The sequence below is a fragment of the Acomys minous genome, assembly GCF_964271855.1.
Source record: "Acomys minous genome assembly, chromosome: 3".
Taxonomy (NCBI): domain Eukaryota; kingdom Metazoa; phylum Chordata; class Mammalia; order Rodentia; family Muridae; genus Acomys; species Acomys minous.
In genome coordinates, this window is record NC_140485.1 from 40,170,792 (window position 1) to 40,190,581 (window position 19,790).

At 35.4% G+C, this 19,790-nt stretch overlaps 1 long non-coding RNA gene across 1 annotated transcript in view; it reads right to left on the minus strand.

Moving 5' to 3' along the window:
- LOC311594921 overlaps nucleotides 1–19,790 on the minus strand; it is a 49,007-nt gene that overhangs the window by 27,022 nt on the left and 2,195 nt on the right. The gene's annotated exons all lie outside the window — the stretch shown is intronic.

A 19,790-nucleotide genomic window follows, 5' to 3' on the forward strand; every position in this document is an offset into this window, starting at 1 on the left:
TGTTGCTAAAACTATGAGCTACATGATTACTATTACTTCAGAGTCCTACAAGAATTCCTATTCAACTATGGTAATCAATACCATAATGACTGCGCATGTGGTAAGTAAGAAACCAGGTTGATGTTATTTTTTTCCCCAATTACTCACCTTTATGTTGTGTGACATTAAAAGTAGCCAGCACAAATGTGTTGCAGTGTATCACAAATGTTTTCTTCTAATACTTTCAATAAATATAGCTTTATCCATTTTGAACTGAATAGAGGTTTAATGTTGTGCTTCTGCATATAAGTATTCACTTTTTACGGCACCATTTACTAAAAAGACTATCGCATATCGAATGCATATTCTTGACATCTTTGCCAAAGACATTTGACTATATATCTGTGGAATTACTCATCAGTTCTCTATCCTACTCGATCTATTGTGTATCCATTCCTTCTCGACACCATGTTCCTGATTACTGTAGGATATTTTGAAATCAAAAGACATAATACTTCATGCTTTGTTCTTTTTGTTTTCTTTTTCTGTTCAGGGATGTTGTATATTAAATAAATGGTATGGTTCTTTTAACCATGTGTGTGCTGACAATAGTATTTTGAAAAATATTGCATTATATCTGTGGAGTGATTTGTATAGTATTCACTCTTTAACAAGAGTATTTCTTATAAATTAGGATCATTCACTGTTTTCCATTTTTGTGCAAACTTCAATAGCTTTCATTGGTGTCTATGGAATTCAGTGGAGAGGCCCTTCACCTTTTCCTTAAGTTTATTCATAAACACTTATTTTTACCTATGGTGAATAGGATGGCTTTTTTATTTTTTTTCCAAATACTTCTTTACTGATGTATAGAAGGGCTCACAGTCTTTCAATGCCAGTTTTGTAATATACAACTTTGCCAAATTTAATACTTGTAATATGATGAACATTAAGTCTGTAGAGTTTTCTAAATACCAGATCATGTCACCTTTATATAGTGGCCATCTGAAATCTACCATGTCCATTTGGATACCTTTTATTTCTTTTGTCTGGTTGATCTGCTTTAGGACCACTACCAGATTGAATAAAAATGAAGAACTCTGCTTAACTCTATCAATCTTTCTTCTCCTTATCACAAAATTCTACTTCAGAGCTAAAAGGACTAGAGTTGGAAAGACAACACAATGTAAAATTAGATGTTATACTGACATCAGACAGCAGAGTACTTGAAAGAACTCTAGAAGCACCACATTTTCTGCAACAAAAATTAGATCATTCCCCTACAAAGAATGCAAATATTCCTAAGGCATTTTAGAAATACATTTTTAATCTGATCTCTTCACGAATAGTTTATGTAGAAGTATTTCTATAATACTGACTACATGGTATGAATAATTCATAAGTAAACCAGTATACAATTATTAAAAGGGCTCAAAGGTTACAATATGCTACCGAAATTTAGGGATTTGTTGGTGAATACATTACTGAGAGAACCGAATGATGCCCATCAATACATTAATCTCTTAGTTATTTACTTTCATTGGACTAGTTTCTGTTTTCTGAGGAACTCAAAATTAAAGTCAGTTTGTTTCTTGCTTATATTACCATAAAAGAAAAAATGGTAAGGTAGTTGATATTATTTGACATTGCATCCATGACAATCATCAAACATTTGAAGCATGATCGTCAGACTTCCACATTCCTCTATACTAGAAGTTTCATGGTCATTTGTAGAGGAATTTTAATCCAGCAACATGGCTGCATTGGTCACATCTAAAGACCTTCTAAGTCTGTGTGATTCAGGTGGAATGTAGACATATGTTCAGTATACACCTTATATAAAAAAAAGAATGAAAGTAAATTTAGTTTCCAGAAGGAAACACCCATATTTGATAGTGATGTTCAGTTGAGAGACATACAAAGTGGTGAATCAGAGAAAGATTTGACAGAATAGTATATGCCCAACTCTCACAAGAAGAGAGAGGAAAGAAAGAAGACTTAAGAGCAGAGAGAGAGAGAGAGAGAGAGAGAGAGAGAGAGAGAGAGAGAGGGAGGGAGACACAGACATAGACAGACAGAGACAGAGACAGAGACACAGAGACACAGAGACACAGAGAGACCGAGACAGAGGAGGTAGTTTTACCAGGATAGTTGTACAAAGACAATCATAGAATGACAACAAGCTAGACACAGGGGAAGACAGCTGAGCAAGAGAATAAGAAGCCAGAAGATAAGAACAGATTACTGGAGCTAGAGACCAAACAGAACAACTCAGTGAGAAGGGAAAGAAGCCAGTTTGAATCACTCAGCTTAGAGAGAAGTTTGAGGCAGAATAGCTGAGTTGAACTATCCATCCATAGCTCAGGAAGAACTAGAAAGGGTAAGCTTATTCATCAGTAAGTCTCAGAGGCTGAAAACGTTCTAGGCCTTGATTAGATTGTGTGGAGGCTAGGGGCTTGCAGGACTAGGCCAAAGTTAGCAGATGGAGGCCGTAAGCCTCCAAGACAACAGGCAAGTAAAAGATACGTTTATAGTCTCCCTTGATTCCTCCATGTCCCTAACCATCCAAATACTAATTCTTCACAAAGGATTACCAATTTTTGCCACTAAATGCTGCCCAAATTGTTCATTTTTCTGCACTTGATATCCAGCTGTGGCCTCACTACATATCTTAGTCAACACAAATAAGAGGTCTTCTGAAATCGCACACCATATTGTCTGAGAATATAGCTAGTGACTGTACATAGTGTTACACCTTGAACTTGGTTATTTTCACTTCTTACCTCTGTCTCTTGTTGCCTGGTGCTAGGGATTAAGGCCCAGAGTATCTAATAAAGTTTTAATTCTTCTCATAGTTTTACAAAAGATTTACATTTGAAATACAGACTATGTTGTGCTTTCCTAACCTTCTACCATTTATTTCGGACAATCATGTTTTGTGCTGTAACTTCTGCTGCCTAAAATTTTCTTCATTTCACAACAGAACCTTTATTTAGCTAGGTAGCTCCTGTTCTCATAGGGGTACCAATTATTTTATATATTTGACTATATTCTTTCTAACCATATAAACATCTTATATGCTATTAATTTGGTATGCTCCTTGTAGCTTCAAGAGAAGTTGCATCCTATTATCCACAGCCTATGCTCCCTCAACCTCAGTTAAGATTTCCAAAACACAACACTATGTCATGGGTGTATTACTTAAAGAAGCTAGAAAAAATCATAAATGATAATCATATGCATTTTAAGAGTGAGAAGTAGAAAATGAGAAGAAAAGTCCATATAAATATGCAGCCATTCTCAAACACTTGGAGGTTTAGACAGGAACTGACCTAAAAATGAATCATATTCCTTGCTGATAAGCAGCAAGGAAGGGCAGCAATAACAGTGGAAAATAATATGTAGCACCTACAGACAACCTCAAAGATCTATATTTTCTGGCATAACAATTCCTTTTGTTTAACATGAATATGGAACATTGTTCTTTTTTTCTCCTAGACACCTACAATGTTAAAATGGTTTTATAGTGAGGAAAGCTAAACATACACAAATATACAGATAGCATAAGTAAATCCCATTTCCTCATCACATGACGTCAACAAATGTTAACAAACAGACAACATTGTCACCTATATTCCACTCAAATCTACTTCAATATTTTTTTTTTCCTGGAGACAGGGTTTCTCTGTGTAGCCTTGGCTGTCCTGGACTCACTTTGTAGATCAGGCTGGCCATGAACTCACATTAATCCTCCTGCCTCTGCTTTCTGTGTGCTGGGATTAAAGGCATATAAAACCATTTTGTTTTGAGATATTGATTCTCTGTGTAGCCCATGCTGGTCTGGAATCTGCCAAGGCCTAGTTTGATATCAAACTCTGAGCACAATACCCTCCACTTCAAAAGTACTAGGATTGGAGATGTACATGACCATGTTTCAATGTAAGTTCTTCTTTTCTTCCAATGTGTATCTTTAAAATGTTTATAAGTCTTCAAATAAAACCTATTTTTACAAAAAAAGAAGATCCATAACCATAACAGAAAGACAGACTTACTCCCTCCCTCTCTCTCTCTCTCTCTCTCTCTCTCTCTCTCTCTCTCTCTCTCTCTCTCTCTCTCTCTCAGACACACACACACATAAGTCAATATTTATAGCAGTATTTTAGCATACTGTTCATGATAAAAGACATGACAAAAATTCACTGATATTTTAAAGCACATGTGAAAAATGAAAACTGGCCAGGAGGCTAAGGCACTTTGGAAAAATTATGGAATCAGTAAATTCAAGTTAGAAGTTACTAATGTGGTAGAAAGATTTTAAATGAGTATAATTTAGGAAGGGAATGAACACAAAGAAAGATCAATGGTAAAAATAAAATATAGACTATATTTAAGACAAATAGTATGTTTTTCATCTGGAAAACAGCATCTCACCTCTTTGAACTAGTATTAAGTAGTTTAGCATTCTGACCAAATGTTTTCATCTGTCAATCATCTTATTACCAATTTTTATGCTTCAATAATCAGGCCATTCTACAGAAGTCTTACCGGAAGAAGAAAATCCTAAGCATCTATGAATAATAAGTATAATAATACTGAATTTCCCCTATAGCCCTTTATAAATCCTAATATTTGAATTATTCTAATGAAAAAATGCAATCTTCATATACTTTGAAAATTAGCCCTGGTATTTTACACAGCTCTGAAATCTTTTTAAGTCGTCCAATTCACCAAGGCTCAGTTTCTCACATTATTGACCAAGTGATGAAGTAGAGACAGAGTTTTCCAAAATTCCATTCAAATTATGAGGGATTTTATTTTTTGCTTTATAGTTATTGGTGCCATGAACACTCACAACTTCTACCACACAAGCCGACCTAATTTTCTTGATCAATTCTCATTTAAGACAACAATTGAGACGCCACTGGGGAGGATGGCTTTGACTCAAATCCTTGTGCAATACCTAAAAAGCTGTGTACATACTGGAGTTACTTCCATTCTCCCTGCAGTCAGTTCCTCTTTTATTAAATGGGTGTGCTCCTAGCAAGGTGGCCTTTTAAAGAATTACTTGAATCAATTCTAAAGTATGCTACCACTTTCAATTAGGCTCATATGTGAGGAAAAAAGGCCAGAAAAATAGGTTCACAGATCAGCAATTTGAATGTTAGCTTCACAATGTCAGAAAGCCAGACTCTTTTCTCTTGTTTCTACAATATTTAGTTCCCTTTTATTTTTATAGACATTTCATAATCCTCAAGAGCTGCTGAAGATAGCACCTTTGTGTTTAAGGCAATGAGAGAGAGAGAGAGAGAGAGAGAGAGAGAGAGAGAGAGAGAGAGAGAGAGAGAGAGAGAGAGAGAGAGAAAGAATTCCTTTTTGCAATTGAAAGTTACTGAAAACTGCACACAAGATCATGTAATCATTGTACCAAGAAAAACATACAGCAATCTACATACAAAGGAGATGAAAAGTAGCAGTGAGAGGACAATAATTATCTTATCTTATTTTAGCTAAATGAATATGTCTTTAGATTTTTATTTAAAAATGAAATTTATCATACTAAAGATAAAACATAATAGATAATTATTCAGTGGAATATAGGACATACTTAAAAACTTTGGCGTATTTTATTTAATGCTTTTAATTATTAATTTTAAATTATTTATCTTGGCCTAACATCATTAAACTAAATTTTGGCATCATGACCAAAATTCATGTACTTACTACTATTGGGAAAAATCTCTGCACTAACCACTGAATTCAGAACCTCGTTTATTTTTCTAGGTACTTCTACAATTGCTTTCTTCTCTTCCCTTACTAGTAACTGTACCACTTCTGGTCTAATGATAAACGAGTCTTTGTCAGTTTATCAAAATGAATATGAAAGAAGTTTCAGCATATTTATGATTGGTTTAATGGAGAGGTGCTTAGATATGTAATTGGGAGCTCATTAGGCTGATTCCCTGAACCACGACATAAGCAAATAAAAACCAACACAGAGTAAACAAAAAGCACATGGAAGGTTAAGCACTCAGAAGCCTCCCACTAACATCTAATGAGAGAACTCATGAAACAAAATCCACCACTGAGCCCCCAGCCAAGTTCTCCTGCTTTAACCAGTCAACCATTCCATTTGACTTCCTGCAAGAACACTGTAGAGAAAATCCCATGGATCCTTTTAATGAAGCCCAACCTGCTTGTGCTATGATGCTGACCAACTCATGTATTATTATGTTCTGGAACAAATTATTTTATATAAAAACATCCTGTGTCACTGAAATTGTTGAAATAAATTTTCTGCATCCAACCAACATCTGTCTTATTTTCATAAAGCAGAATTTCAATGCTATTTATCATTAATATTAATCTAAAATGTATTTTGCATCCAAAGCACCCAAGGTAATGACTGTTTTAAGAAACAACAAGGGGTCATTTGGGGAAGCCAGATACATGTCTTATCCAGAACAAGCTACTTTCCAGTTTATTAGTTTCTCTATATGGTATTAATTCACAGATTGTAAGCAGAATATCATTGTTTCATACTAAGAATTTCAGAGAAAATTGACATGTTTGTAAATGATCACCCTGCAAAGAGTCATCTGTTTATATTTTTCATGAACAAACAGAATTACATGATTAAAAATTGTGTTATTTGGTATGTGATTAATGTATCATTGTTTGTCATAGGTTTATGTCCTTAGTCACATGAATAACAAACTTAGATTAAAAAATTCTGAAGATGGATTGTGAAAAAGCTTAGATATCAAAGTAACAAAATCTCTAGACATTTGATCGATAATATCTTTAAAACTTGATGTGCCTGTTCTAGCTGAAAATTAAAAGTTCTTTGAAACAAAAATAAAATTTTCTCATAGAAATCTATTAGAAAAAAGTCAAGTTTATATGTTTTATTTTCATTTTTGATGGGTGGCTAGGAACAGAATCTGGCTATTCTTTAAGAGCAACCAGCTCTTTTTTTTATTAATTAGTTTATTTGTTCATTATACATCCTGGTCATAGCCTTCATGCCTCCTCTCCCCATAGTCCTACCTTTCCTCTCTCTCACACTTCCCCTATTCCTCCGAAAACAGGGGTCCCCCTTCCCATCCACTCCAGCTTATCAGGTTGCATCGAGACTGAACACATCCTCTCCTCCTGTGCCCTGCCCTGATAGTCCTATAAGTGGGAAGTGCCAGCTTTTTGATGAAGTTCATATTTTAAATGGCAGAAAATGCAAAAATAGACAAAAATGAGGGCAGGTGATGCTTCAAGAATTTCACATGTATCTGTCAGGTTCTTAGGAGAACTTTGTTCTAAAAAGTGAGAGTAATATTAGAAACACAATTGATGGTGAACGGTGCACTTGAGGGTTGATTTGGATTTCCCGTGAATTTTTAGCGTTGTTGTTTGTTTGTTTGTTTGTTTTGATACCTTTTCTCACATAGCCTAGTTGACTACAAATTCATGATTTAGTTGAGGAACTCTCCAAATTTCATGTTCTCCTCCCTATCAGCCAAATGCTGAGATCATAGATAGGCAAGAGCAAGCACACCCAGATTGGGGTAATTTTGAAAGGTAGCTTTAGAGAAGTTAAAAGATATCAAGCGGAAATGTACAATGTACTCAAGCAGAACCTGTAATTCTGATTTAGTTATTCAGAAGAAATATATATATATATATATATATATATATATATATATATATATATATAGAGAGAGAGAGAGAGAGAGAGAGAGAGAGAGAGAGAGAAGAGAAATCCAGTTTAATAAGTTCTCTGCAGAAGTCTTTTATGCTCTGTCATAAACTACTAAGCTTGTAAAAAGGAAAATAATTTTGGAAAGTATACTATTATATACAAAGTTATTTTTCCTACTTGGGCTAAAAAGTATACAGAAAATCTTACTTTTTTTTTTCATTTCAAGAGACTAATCTAAAAGCATAGGAGAATATGGAAAAGAGGAATCAATGTATCTTTATAAAGTAATATAGGCAGTAGCTTGCAGGAACAAAGCTCATTTCCTCTTCGTACAGGTAATTTCAGATACCCATAAAAAAATCATACGTGATAATATTGAGTAGTGAATGGAGCTACTAGTGTTAGTAACCAAGAGTAAAACTTAAATACTCATGAAATTTGTTAACTGCTTGTTCAACATATTATTTAAGAAGAAAATTTACATAAACCTAAGTTTAAGATTACATAAATGCAACTGTTAAAATGCTGAATGTTCATATCATCTCTTAATTTTATTACCATATTTTATTATTGACTACCTTCTAGACATTATTCCCATTGTCTTTTGGCTGGTAAATACCATATAACACATTCTGTATGTCAGTTCTCAGTTCTGTGCTCTATGACGACATGTCAGAGGCTTCAAATGCTCATGCTGCATTTGTACTTTGCAAACCAGAATACACTGCAAAATGAGGATTGATTTACAGTTTTTTATTTAAAATACTGGAAATGTTAATAATAAAAATTAAATGTAAAATTGGGTCATGTCTCTAGCTGTTTGCACTAAAATAGGACGTATCCTTTTGGTATTCAAAAACTATTATTCAGTTGAACAAGGAAATTGATTGTGTGATGGCAGAATGGAGTTATATCAAATGTCTCCATTGCTTCTCTCTCACACACTCATTAAAGTAAATGAAAATATAAATCAGAACTCACATTGTGTCTACAGTCATCTATCCACATCATAAATGGCTCTCTTGTCAAATCAAAAAGTTGCCTAGCAGTCACTGTAGACTGATTTAGTCAGAGTACTGCTGAAATGCAAACCATAGATTAGCTACAGATAGAAAGGTTTAACAAAGTGAACAAAAGCATGCTTCAAGAATCAACTGGCTTCTAGAAATATATAGCAAGAAGAAGAAAATTTTGTGTCATATGAATTTTATATCATTGTTTTTTTCAAACGCACAGACACACACACACACACACATAAAGATACACACCTACATACATACTTATAAATGTGTGAGTTACTCTATTTAAAAATCCGTTGTTTAATATCTCCAGCAACATAATTGCCAATGCCCACTCTAACGAATGTTATTCCAAAAGGTTAGTATAGCTTGCTTTCTGTTCTAAGAATGCAATCTGTTTGCCCTTCAAGAGATAAGTTATTGTGATACAAATTATTGTTTCTCTTGCCTAATTTGAAATTTTTAACTGTTAAATTATAGAATTGGATGAATTTATGCACTTTTTCTTATATTTTGCCCTTTTAAAGTCTTTCTCCATCCTTATCCACACTCCCCTCAACTTCTGTCAAGCCAAAATGAAGAACTCCCACCTGACTAAATAGACTTCAGTATTTGCCAAATTCTGAAAATTGTGAAGTTATTAAATAAAGGCCCTGATAGAATGAACTGTTGTTAATTTTCATGCTCTGCTGTTTTTAAGAGCTGAAATCCAGAATGCCCAGACACTGTGCCTATGTGGTAAGCTTAAAAACAGGAGGAAAGCTCTATTTTTGGAACACAAAAACTGAACATTTGAATACAGGGGTGGAGATCCAAGAAAACAGAACTATGCTAGAAGTGGGAAAAGAAAATAATGAGAATACAAGGGAAAAAAAAACTAAAGGCCAGATTCCAATACATGTAGATCTTCCTTAACAATGTCCCAAGCTGAAGCACACTCATAAGGAATTGGTTATAATCATGAGTCTCTTTTATTCCTCAAATACCTAATAAATTCCTATGGTATGGCATGTGCTTTGTCAGGCATTAGCAAGATACCACTGAGCAACACAGATTTAGGGTCTGCTCTCCTACAGATTCTACTGATAATAGGAGGGAAATACTGGATGAGTTGTTCTGAATATATATAAAAATGTTTGATTATATATTCATAAACATATTGAGTGTATATTCATGCATCATGTATGTGTGTGTGTGTGTGTGTGTGTGTGTGTGTGTGTGTGTGTGTGGTTTGTTCTCCAAGTAGCATGAGCAAGACAAAAAGCTATCATTTTGGTGAGATTAAAAGTTTCTTAACCATTATTACCAATATTTAATATAATCATTTTCATATTAATAATTTTCCTATTAACAAAGAAATTATTATGCAAACATTGAGTAATAATCTCATCTTTTGTGTACATATCTTTCAAAATTATAAAAATTTCATGAAGTAGTTACAAGGAATACTCTGTTTTATAACTGAGTTATTAATTGACAATGGATTCTATGACTTGTACAAACAGGTATAGCTCACAACTGAAATATTAATGAATAAAAATTCATGTAGATTTTCCTCTAGAGCTTACATTGTTGTTTATTCTTAAAATATACATTGTTTAAGTGAATGAATCTTGATATGACTTCCCCAACGACATGACCTGGATAGACAGAATAACAAAGTTATGCTTGACCAACTCACATTGTAGAGAGAGCAGAATTCTAACTTAATAAAATTTATTTCAAATATGTATTCCTCTAGTAATTTAGCTTATTTTTATCTGATCTAAAGAAATACTGGGGCTTTATTTTAGCCTCGTTTTTATTTGCCCATCCATTGTCTCTGTTACAGAGCTGAAACTCTTATGAACTAAGTAAAACTATGAACTACACACCTGCCAAACCGATGTGAGTGCCTCCAAGAAGACTATACTTCCTGGATTTTACCATTTGTAGTTCCTCAGACAGGTTGGTAATTGAAAGATTGCTTCTGGTTCTATCAGCAACAATGAATGTGAGTTAGTAAGAGATAAGTATATATTCACTGATCATATTTCCTTCATTTTGTACTGTAGCAAGACTCACATCATTTTGAAAACATTTTGCTTCACTTTCAGGGAATAACTGCAGAATGAAAGAATTTTTAAAGTAAATGTAGAGCTAATTAAGAATGTGTCTAATGCCCTGTTGGCATGGGCATGAATGAGCCAGCCTCAAGGGCATTGGAGCAGGAGAGTTGGCTCTACCCCTTGCTGGTGCAGCATTGGGTGGGCCAGCTGGTGCAGAGCAGAAGAGCTTATTAGCCAGGTGATGTGGATGCAGTAGAACTGGTGGAAATATCAGCTCAGATACCTCTTAGGGCCAGGGCCAGGTCTTTTACTTGGATCTACATCATCTATGAACAGCAAGAGTGTGAAGGGGCCATTCTTACAAATCCAAAACTACAGGATCTCCGTGACACAGAAAAACAACAGGGTGTCCAAGAGGAGTCCCAGTGAGGTTCCAGTATTGATAGTGTAGAAGAAGCCAGAGGTTTTGAACCAGACCAAAAATTCACTGTACTAGACATTTGAAAACAAAGAAATGTGGACAAAAGTATATACTTCTGACACCCACTGAAACACACTACAGGTTCCATGAGATTTTTTTCCCTTATGGGTGAGAGATTGCATGGGTGAAGGACAGGTATGAGGAAAGGGAGAGATAAGTGGGATTAGATTGCATACATAATGTGAAATTCACAAAAAATTGATACAAAGTTGTTGTTGTTTTTAAGAGTATGTGTAATGTAAAAACATTACATCTGTAGCTTAGATACAGTGATTAGCATGTGCAGGGAACTTCATGATAGTTAGAGGCTTTCCTACCTGAGCACAGTCAAAAGTTATAAATATGGTTAAAATTTACACCACTTTGTGTATGTGTGTGTGTGTGTGTGTGAGAGAGAGAGAGAGAGAGAGAGAGAGAGAGAGAGAGAGAGAGAGAGACAGAGAGACAGAGAGACAGAAAGACAGAGAGACAGACAGAGACAGAGACACAGAGACAGACACAGAAACACAGAGAGAGAGAGAGAGAGAGAGAGAGAGAGAGAGAGAGAGAGAGAGAGAGAGAGAGAGAGAATGAGAGAAGGGAAGGGAGAATTTTCTATTATTTTTATATGTCTGGAGAGAAGCTATCACAAGGAAAGTGCTGCTTGGGATGATCACCTTGACATCTACCATTGGAAAAAATTCAAATTCCAGCAGAAAATTGTGCTAAATCATGTTGGCTCCAAATGATAGGAGATTAAGTTCTTGGGGGGAGAATACATCAGCAATTACAAACTCATTTAACTAAAACTCTAGGAATCAGCAGCATTTGATTCCTGCTTTACTGTGTCTCAGTAAAACACACTTCTCTAGTGGCCTGTCATCCATCGGGGCCTCAAGAGTACCTCTTCAGTGTTTAGGAGCCCTCACTGAGATGGAAGCAGCAACGCATTAGCGATTCCTCTTGAACATTTTTGGATTTGAGCTCAGTATTCAGATCTCAGTGACAAATTTTTTTTGTTTGTTTTAACTTACCACTCAAGCCATCACTACACCACAGGAACAGAATATTGTTACTGGCCAAGAACCTGTCATAGGACCACTCTCAGAACAAGACTTGAGATAGCCCAACTCCATCTAAAAATATGAGCAATTAAGAGTTGAAAATAGCATTGTCTTCATGATTACTAAATGAACCTGCTATATCATCTCCATCTTTTTTAGGAAAGACGTTTCCAAACTCAAGAGAAAAATTATTTATAATAAATTTCTTTTGTTCTTTCTATCTTGGATGTTGCTTTCCCTCAGATGCAGCTAGGCACAACACAAAAGCCAGTGACCTGGCAATGATGAGACTCAGATGCCAGTTTTGGCTCAGATACAGGTTAAATAAATTAATTTCTATAAGTCTTACTACTTAAGAATGCGTTTCCTAGGAGTAATGTGTGGGAGATCAAACCTCAGTTATAGTATTTTTAGTGTTGCTAACTTTAGGTGATGGACATAGTTTGATGTGTGTTACCTAGAGAGTATTATTGACTTTCAGCATGTATCTAAAAATGCTGATTAATAACATTATTTAGATCCTGAGGTGCATAATTAGAAATGAAAAACATACCTTATACATATGAAGTCACAAAGTAAATATTCATTTCAAGAAAAAAAAACAAGAAAATTGAAAATAGGAGTAAAATCTAACAGAAATAAAGTATTTAATGAACAACAACAACAAAAAAGCTCAGTATCTGTGAATCTAACCGGATTTAAAAACAGTATCATGGGAAATGCAGGTCATGTACTCTAATCTAACTTGATGTCATTAGTAGAAGAGGATGCAGAGATTAGAGCAATGCACCTGTAACTCATGAAGCACCACACACAGATTTCCCACTACAAGTACTATGACAAGGTAAGCAAGGACTCTTCCAGTTTTCAGAGAGATCATGTCCCTGGAAATACCTTCACATTGGAATCCTTCCTTTGCTTTCCACTTCCATTTCCATTGCTGTAAGGTATCCAATTTATGGTAATCTACCATATCATCCCTAGAAAACTCAAAATATTCATAAATTACCCCAATTCCAGTTTCTAGTAGGAAAAGGTAATAATTCAATTACCAAAGCTCTTAAACACATTAAGGCAATATATATTAAGATTTTAAAACTGAGTCTATCACAAGATAAGAACAGAAATAAGTGGAAACTCATTTGAACAGTGGTATTCTTGATGACTCATTATTCACGTCATTACATGTTTCATGTAGTCCTTAAAACATCCCTGATAGTGAGGCAGATTAAAAATTCTTATTCCTATTTTATATGCAGTGTCTTAGACTAAGCATTGAAAATAAATCTAAACTGAATAGTCTTCCATTGTTTATTTATTTTTTTTAATTTTTTAATTTTTTATTTTTCCTCCTTTATTAATTTATTCTTGTTACATCTCAATGGTTATCCCATCCCTTGTATCCTCCCATTCTTCCCTCCCTCCCAATTTCCCCTTACTCCCCTCCCCTATGACTGTTCCTGAGGGGGATTACCTCCCCCTCTATATGATCATAGGGTATCAAGTCTCTTCTTGGTAACCTGCTGTCCTTCCTCTGATTGCCACCAGGTCTCCCCATCCAGGGGACATGGTCGAAGGTGAGGCACCAGAGTATGTGAGAAAGTAATATCCCACTCTCCACTCTACTGTGGAGAGTGTTCTGTCCATTGTCTAGATCTGGGTAGGGGCTTAAGGTTTACCGCCTGTATTGCCCTTGGCTGGTGCCTTAGTTTGAGCAGGACCCCTGTGCCCAAATCTGCCTATCATAATGTTCTACTTGTAGGCTTCTAGGACCCTCTGGGTCCTTCTACTTTGCCTTTCTCCCATGATTCTCTCATCTAGAGTCCCACTAGAATGTCCTCTCCTCTGTCGCAGTTTCCCGGTAAGTGAAGGCTTTCGTGGGACATGCCCGTTGGGCTAATATGCAGATATAAGTGAGTATATACCATTTGAGTCTTTCTGCTTCTGGCTTAACTCACTCATTATGATCATTTCTAGCTCAATCCATTTATCCACAAATTTCGGGAATTCCTTGTTTTTTATAGCCGAATAGTATTCCATAGTGTATATGTACCACAGTTTCTTTATCCATTCTTCTATTGAGGGACACTTAGGCTGTTTCCATGTTCTGGCTATTATGAATAAGGCTGCTATGAACATGGTTGAGCAAATATAACCCAATCGAGAAATGGGGCATGGAACTAAACAGAGAATTCTCAACAGAGGAATATCAAATGGCTGAGAAACACTTAAAGAAATGCTCAACCTCCTTAATCATCAGGGAAATGCAAATCAAAACAACGCTGAGATTCCATCTTACACCCATCAGGATGGCTAAGATCAAAAATTCAAGCGACACCACATGCTGGCAAGGATGTGGGGAGAGAGGAACACTCCTTCATTGCTGGTAGGAATGCAAACTAGTACAGCCACTTTGGAAATCTATCTGGTGCTATCTCAGAAAAATGGGAATAGGGCTTCCTCAAGACCCAGCTATTCCACTCCTTGGAATATACCATTGTTTAAATAAAGCATAGTTTCTTTATCCATGCTTCATTTGATGGACATCTAGGTTGTTTCCAGATTCTGGCTGTTTCAAACACGGCTGCTATGAACATAGTTGCGCAAATGTCCTTGTATGGTGGAGCATCTTTGAGTGTATGCCCAGGAGTGGTATAGCTGAGTGTTTCCCTCTTTTTAGTAAATGATTTTGAAATTATCATACATTTATAAAACTTATATTGATCATCCTTACCCACCACTATATCAGCCCAATTACATCAGTTATCCACACCCTGTGTTCATCCCAACTTCAGGTTCACCTTTTTATTGTTATCGATAACTGCCTGAGTCCAGGGATTGCTTTACATATGCACATGTGTATAGGACCACAGCCTAGTTCATGAACAACCTACTAGCAGCAATGTTCTCCAAAGAGAGTAAAAAGCCATGTGAAAAGACTGTAGGTTTCCATTTAGCTTTCCATTTACCTTTCACTTTGGTAGAACTTCTGTCACCTTATTTCACCCTCTTACAACCCCCTCTCCATGTCTGAAATTTTCCACCCCCACCCAGTGTTTTCCCTGTTTTACTTTTTCTATGATTTTTTTATCTCCCTCTTTAAGATGTCTTCTATGAATTGCTCATTGCTAGTGTTCTATCTTCCACATGTATCCCAGTTAAACATGAACAAAATATTCATAACTAGGGCCTTCAAATAAGAGATTCTATCAAGTATTTGTTTTCCAGTTCCTAAGTGAGCCCGTTCAATGTAATGTTTATCTATCTATCTATCTATCTATCTATCTATCTATCTATCTATCATCTATTGTTTTCAGTGTTGATTCACTTCCTTGCAAAAAATTTTTTACAAATAACTGATGTTCCATAGTATATATGCACAACTCTCCATTTTCAATTGATTAGATGATGTGCATTTTAGTATATTCTATTTTCTAGCTAATGTGAATTGGGTGGTAATGAACATGAATATGCACATACCTCTGTAATAGGATGGAAAGTTCATTGGGTATATGCCCAGCAGTCATATAGCTGGGTCATAAGGTAGAGCAATCTCTAGTATTTTACAAAAATCTCTGTGTTGATTTTCTTTGTTATTATTTTTTATTTTTATTTTAATTTTTACATATACGTTTATATTATTATACAAATATACAATAAACTACCGACAGCAAGAAGAGCCACTAACAATCAGAAATTATATAAATGTTACCTTCTTAGTATTTTGGCTATTTGTATTTGGCAAGCATAAGGAAAACATCTTTCCTATCTTGGTAAGTCTCAAATTTTGAATATAAATAAATATGTATCATATCTTATCTCTATCAAATTAAAACATCTATCTGGACCTAATATATCTTAACTTATAATTAATTAAGCTTAATTGTAAAACTAAACTATCTGGTCTTCAACCCCATCAGAGACTTGAAAAGGAATAAAATTAATTACATGAGTAAACAGGAAGTGCAGGTTAGTAGCTTCCAAAATGAGAAAAAGAAGGAAAAATGACAGATACAGTTTGCTACCTGAAGAGTCACTCAAAAACTCTCTATAATGTTGGAGCATCATCTTCACCCATCAGCATATCTGACAGACATATTTGTGAGGCAGGAACTATTGATGACTTGCTTACAATATCTTGGCAGAGTTTGGCAATCCATTTTGCCTGCATCCAAGTTTGCCCAGAATTCTGTCTGTGACTGAAACAAAGGCATTTTGCCCAGTGTCTGGTCTGCCACATTTGAAGAGTGGTTGGACTTTTTTATACTCCTACCAACACTGTACACAGAGATCTGATTTCCCCATATCCACACCAGCATTTACTGTAATTTTTATTCCTCATCTTGAATAGTTTTTAGTTTTTGTTGCTCTCCTGGCACCTTTTTCCTGTTTGTTGCAAACATCTTCCTTGAGGCATTTCTCATCATCCATATGCACAATGTTTATAAATCTGTAAATTCAGTGCCACATCAGATTATCCCAACAACATGCTTTCCTCATCAACCAGTCACATCTGGCCAACTCAGATCTCTTTCTAGAAAAACATTATGCAGAATCTTTCTAGTGGGACAACTAGTATGTTTCTTCTAATATAGTAATTTGTGGGGCCTTTAATGCTACAGATAAATATGATACTTGACTCTTCTTCCAATTATAGTCAGAATAAGTCATAATTCATTTCTTTGTTCCAGTTCACACACACACACACACACACACACACACACACACACACACACACACACACACACACACATATATATATATCATGCCACATATATTTTCAATCAAAATACATAAACATAAAGAATATCTTAACCCAGTTCTTTGGAGTGAGTTCGTGGTTCCAGTGAAAAAGAGAACATTTAGGTAATTAAAGCACTTCCTTAAACACAAAACTTTCATCAAGTCTAGCTTCTTGGTTGCAGATTAGGTCTACAGCAGATAATAGAAACAGGTCTCTTGACAGTGTTGATGACATTAGCTGTATAAATCACTTTATTTATGGTCTTACTCTTGAAGTTGCATTTAATTAATCTTTAATGGCAAGAACCTGGTAGAAATTTTATCTCTGAAATGCTTAATTTTCTTTTAAATACAGATAATTTCCTGTGAAGAAAAGCAGATATAAGACCTACATTAGAGAGGATAGAGCTGGCAGTAATGTGAATAGAAGTCTGTGGGATTAATAGAATCGGTTGCTGATAAAATAAACGAACTCTGAAATAAGAAATGTCTTCTTTTAAAAATCAGCCTTGATTTCTTTAGCATCAGATGATTTTAGCATATTATATCTTATGTGATAAATATAGCACCATTGTTAAAAGAAGTATTTAAAATATGACAGAAAAAGGTTAGTTTTACTAGCTATATAGTTTCAGAATATGGGTCTGTTTAGTCTCTCTATCCCACAATTAATACTTATTTTTCTTTTTAAATGTGTGACTGAAATTCTGTTTCTCAAAATCAAATAAAGAAATGAGCGTGAAATTTCATGTTATTGATCAGGAAATAGTGGGCATATATGAAACAGTGTTGTCATTTCTTAAATATATGTATGAGTGCATGTGTGTTTTGCATATCAACCTCATAGTCACTCAGTACTATTTAAAGCAGCTTGGAGAACACAAACTCTATTACACAAGCAGAATAAATAAGGGAGAAAGAATAATGTCAAGTTCTGTGGCAAAGTTCCAAAGGGATTCAGACAATATAGGGGCAATTAGAAAAATAAAATTAAAAAATCAAGGTTGAGGTCAGCATTAAAACTCTGGAGCTAACATCAATTCAAATGGGTATTAGATTTAATTTTAAGTTCTCTAGACTCTTCTACATAATTCTTTGTAATTTTTATGCTAAAACTATTTTCCAAGTTCTTAATAAGTCACCCCTAGAAAACAGTCATTTTGTCCCTTATTCATGCAGTCCACGTAGACACTTCTTCATTTATGAGTTTGTTATCTTCCAAATGACCATAAGCTATTAGTAATTTGACATGCAGCTAGGAACATTTTTGTCGATCTTCATTTCCTGTAGTTGATTTAGAAATACTCAGCAGTGTGCCTCTCTCTACTGAATCTTTTAGATGCCATAACCTATGTTACTCTACAATAATGCTAATTCCTCTTTTCCAGAGACATAAAGCATCAGATAGTGTGACAAGTTCTCTATCCATATTAGTTTGTTTGTTCTTTGAGGACACTAGAAAGCTAAGGTAGAGTGCTGCAAGTGCCAGATTCAGGGCTCAGAATTCAACATTCACTTATGTTCAGCACCTTGAAAAGCCTTGGGTCTTTATATTCATTACTGTTCATTTCAAAGAGAAGTGCCTATGATCTAGACAATGGTCAGAACATTCTCCACAGTAGAGTGGAGAGTGGGATATGACTCTCATGTACTCTGGTGTCTCACATTTGACCATGTCCCCTGGAGGGGGAGACCTGGTGGCACTCAGAGGAAGGACAGCAGGTTACCAAGAAGAGACTTGATACCCTATGAGCATATACAGGGGGAGGTAATCCCCCTCAAGAACAGTCATAGGGGAGGGGAATAAGGGGGAAATGGGAGGGAGGGAAGAATGGGAGGATACAAGAGATGGGATAACCATTGAAATGTAACAAGAATAAATTAATAAAAAAATCTAACATTTATTTAAACATTTGTATAAACACAAATGTATAGAGGGACGATTGATACAGTATCATATATAAAAACAAATACTAACTTTCCCTCTAATATCTACAATCTCCACAGCCATGGATGTTGCTAGCACATTAATTCCTTCACTATCATTGGAGCTTATTTGGGGGGATCCCAACAAAGACTGGAGACCATCTGAGACATCCAGCCTTGTGGACTGCAAAATTACTGTATACGTGAATTTTCTTTTCACAGCCAGCCAAGGTTGGATTATCTGTACTGAAGCCTATAAGTCATTCCAATGACTCCCTTTAATGTTTATATACAGACAGATTCATTCTCTAAGTTCTGTTACTCTAGAGGACCCTGACTAATTTTAACTAACAAAGTTCACAGCTACTTAAGGTTATTTAGATGACTTTTATCCTGGCTCAGTCTACCTATCACCTAAAAACATATGCATTCTAGCTTAGTTTTTGCCTAATTCCCCTATGCTGTAATAGCTTTACCAATAGGATATTACTTTCTGTTTCTAATGATAAATGAAGAGGATTGGAAGTTGCTGGTGTTAGACCAGTAGCTGTATCCCACACTTATCACTGGAATATGATTTTCATCCTCTTTGGCTCCTGGGATTGGCACTACCATATGTGTATACAGGATCTCTCCAATTTTTAAAACATACATTGGGTGGTAGTTTGTCTTAGAACTAGAAATGTTCATCCTGAGTGAGTTAACCCAGACCCAGAATGATACACATGGTATATATTCACTTATAATTAGACACTAGCCCAACAGCGATGTCCCCTGAAAGTCTTCACTTAGCAAGAGATTAGGATTGACACTGAGATTTCTTACTGAGACTCTAGGAGAGAGAGGCAAGGGAGAATG